We start from the raw sequence: 4,090 nt of genomic DNA, 5'->3' as shown, positions 1-4,090 counted from the left end.
AAAGTTTCGGGGGTCACCGGTATTGTACCGGGACCACCGAAAGGGTCCCGGGGGTCCACCGTGTGGGGCCACCCAGGGAACCAGCCCCTGGTGGGCTGGTGCGCCCCTCCTGGGCCCCCCTCGGCGCCTAGGGTTGGGAACCCTAGGGGAGGGGGCGCCTCCACTTGCCTTGGGGGGCAAGTTTTCCCCCTTGGCCGCCGCCCCCCTAGGAGATCCCATCTCCTAGGGCCGGCGCCCCCCTAGGGTCCCTATATAAAGAGGGGGGTGGGAGGGCAGCCGCACCCTGACACCTGGCGCCTCCCTTCCCCCTTGCTGCACCTCCTCCTCCCGCAAACGCTTGGCGAAGCCCTGCCGGAACCCTGCTGCATCCACCACCACGCCGTCGTGCTGCTGGATCTTCATCAACCTCTCCTTCCCGCTTGCTGGATCAAGAAGGAGGAGACGTCACGCTGACCGTACGTGTGTTGAACGCGGAGGTGCCGTCCATTCGGCACTAGGATCTCCGGTGATTTGGATCACGACAAGTACGACTCCCTCAACCCCGTTCCCTTGAATGCTTCCGCTCGCGATCTACAAGGGTATGTAGATGCACTCCTCTCTCTCGTTGCTAGATGAACTCATAGATTGATCTTGGTGAACGTAGGAATTTTTTTATTTTATGCAACATTCCCCAACAGTGGCATCATGAGCTAGGTCTATTCGTAGTTCTCTATTGCACGAGTAGAACACAAATCTGTTGTGGGCGTATATGTTGTCAACTCTCTTGCCACTACTAGTCTTATTTTGCTTCAGCGGTATTGTGGGATGAAGCGGCCCGGACCGACCTTACATGTACGCTTACGTGAGACAAGTTCCACCGACTGACCTGCACTAGTTGCATAAGGTGGCTAGCGGGTGTCTGTCTCTCCCACTTTAGTTGGAGCGGATTCGATAAAAAGGGTCCTTATGAAGGGTAAATAGAAGTTGACAAATCACGTTGTGGTTATTCGTAGGTAAGAAAACGTTCTTTCTAGAACCCTATTGCAGCCACGTAAAAGATGCAACAACAATTAGAGGACGTCTAACTTGTTTTTGCAGCAATTGCTTTGTGATGTGATATGGCCAAAAGTTGTGATGAATGATGAATGATATATTGTGATGTATGAGATCATGTTCTTGTAATAGGAATCACGACTTGCATGTCGATGAGTATGACAACCGGCAGGAGCCATAGAAGTTGTCTTAATTATTGTATGACCTGCGTGTCAATGATTTAACGCCATGTAATTACTTTACTTTATTGCTAAACCGTTAGCCATAGTAGTAGAAGTAATAGTTGGCGAGCAACTTCATGGAGACACGATGATGGAGATCATGGTGTCATGCCGGTGACGAAGATGATCATGGAGCCCCAAAGATGGAGATCAAAGGAGCTATATGATATTGGCCATATCATGTCACTACTATTTAATTGCATGTGATGTTTATTATGTTTATGCATCTTGTTTACTTAGAACGACGGTAGTAAATAAGATGATCCCTCATAATAATTTCAAGAAAGTGTTCCCCCTAACTGTGCGCCGTTGCTAAAGTTCGTCGTTTCGAAGTACCACGTGATGATCGGGTGTGATAGATTCCTACGTTCACATACAACGGGTGTAAGACAGTTTTACACATGCAAAAACACTTAGGTTAACATGACGAGCCTAGTGTGTACAGACATGGCCTTGGAACACAGAGACCGAAAGGTCGAACATGAGTCGTATGGACGATACGATCAACATGGAGATGTTCACCGATGATGACTAGTCCGTCTCACGTGATGATCGGACACGGCCTAGTCGACTCGGATCATGTAACACTTAGATGACCAGAGGGATGTCAAATCTGAGTGGGAGTTCATTAAATAATTTGATTAGATGAACTTAATTATCATGAACTTAGTCTAAAATCTTTGCAAATATGTCTTGTAGATCAAATGGCCAACGCTCATGTCAACATGAACTTCAACATGTTCCTAGAGAAAACCAAGTTGAAAGATGATGGCAGCAACTATACGGACTGGGTCCGGAACCTGAGGATCATCCTCATAGCTGCCAAGAAAGCATATGTCCTAGAAGGACCGCTAGGTGAAGCACCCATCCCAGAGAACCAAGACGTTATGAACGCTTGGCAGTCATGTGCTGATGATTACTCCCTCGTCAGTGCAGCATGCTTTACAGCTTAGAACTGGGGCTCCAAAAGCGTTTTGAGCAACACGGAGCATATGAGATGTTCGAGGAGCTGAAAATGGTTTTCCAAGCTCACGCCCGGGTCGAGAGATATGAAGTCTCCGACAAGTTCTATAGTTGTAAGATGGAGGAAAATAGTTCTGTTAGTGAGCACATACTCAAAATGTCTGGGTTGCACAACCGCCTGTCCCAGCTGGACATTAACCTCCCGGACGAGGCGGTCATTGACAGAATCCTTCAATCGCTCCCACCGAGCTACAAGAGCTTTGTGATGAACTACAATATGCAGGGGGTGGTGAAAACTATTCCTGAAGTATTTTCAATGCTGAAGTCAGCAGAGGTAGAAATCAAAAAGGAACATCAAGTGTTGATGGCTAATAAAACCACCAAGTTCAAGAAAGGCAAGGGTAAGAAGAACTTCAAGAAGGATGGCAAGGATGTTGCCGCGCCCGGTAAGCCAGTTGCCGGGAAGAAGTCAAAGAATGGACCCAAGCCTGAGACTGAGTGCTTTTATTGCAAAGGGAAGGGTCACTGGAAGCGGAACTGCCCCAAATACTTAGCGGACAAGAAGGCTGGCAACACTAAAGGTATATGTGATATACATGTAATTGATGTGTACCTTACCAGTGCTCGTAGTAGCTCCTGGGTATTTGATACCGGTGCCGTTGCTCATATTTGTAGCTCAAAGCAGGAGCTGCGGAATAAGCGGAGACTGATGAAGGACGAGGTGACGATGCGCGTCGGGAACGGTTCCAAGGTCGATGTGATCGCCGTCGGCACGCTACCTCTACATTTACCCACGGTATTAGTTTTAAACCTCAATAATTGTTATTTAGTGCCAAGTTTGAGCATGAACATTGTATCTGGATCTCGTTTAATACGAGATGACTACTCATTTAAATCCGAGAATAATGATTGTTCTATTTATATGAGAGATATGTTTTATGGTCATGCCCCGATGGTCAATGGTTTATTCTTAATGAATCTCAAATGCAATGTTACACATATTCATAGTATGAATACCAAAAGATGTAAAGTTGATAATGATAGTCCCACATACTTGTGGCATTGCCACCTTGGTCACATTGGTGTCAAGCGCATGAGGAAGCTCCATGCTGATGGACTTTTAGAGTCTCTCGATTATGAATCATTTGACACATGCGAACCATGCCTCATGGGTAAAATGACCAAGACTCCATTCTCCGGGACAATGGAGCGAGCAACCAACTTATTGGAAATCATACATACTGATGTGTGTGGTCCAATGAGCGTTGAGGCTCACGGAGGATATCGTTATGTTCGCACTCTCACCGATGACTTGAGTAGATATGGGCATGTCTACTTGATGAAACACAAGTCTGAGACTTTTGAAAAGTTCAAGGAATTTCAGAATGAGGTAGAGAATCAACGTGACTGAAAGATAAAGTTCTTACGATCAGATCGTGGAGAACAATGTTTAAGTCACGAATTTGGTACGCACTTAAGGATGTGTGGAATCGTTTCACAACTCATGCCGCCTGGAACACCTCAGCGTAGCGGTGTGTCCGAACGTCGTAATCGCACTCTATTGGATATGATGCGATCTATGATGTCTCTTACCGATTTACCGCTATCATTTTGGGGATACGCTCTAGAGACAGCTACCACTAGTAGAAAAAGGGCCTATTGTCCCGGTTGGTAAGGGCCTTTAGTCCCGGTTGGTGAACCGGGACTAAAGGGTCGGTACTAATGCCTCCCCCCTTTAGTCCCGGTTCAATCCAGAACCGGGACAGAAGGGCCTCCACGTGGCCTGTCCCCTGAGCCCAGGCAGGAGGGCCTTTGGTCCCGGTTGGTGGCACCAACCGGGACCAATAGGCATCCACGCGTCAGCGTTTATGTGG

This window comes from Triticum dicoccoides, chromosome 6B (assembly GCF_002162155.2).
Source record: "Triticum dicoccoides isolate Atlit2015 ecotype Zavitan chromosome 6B, WEW_v2.0, whole genome shotgun sequence".
Classification (NCBI taxonomy): domain Eukaryota; kingdom Viridiplantae; phylum Streptophyta; class Magnoliopsida; order Poales; family Poaceae; genus Triticum; species Triticum dicoccoides.
This window is presented reverse-complemented; position numbering follows the sequence as displayed.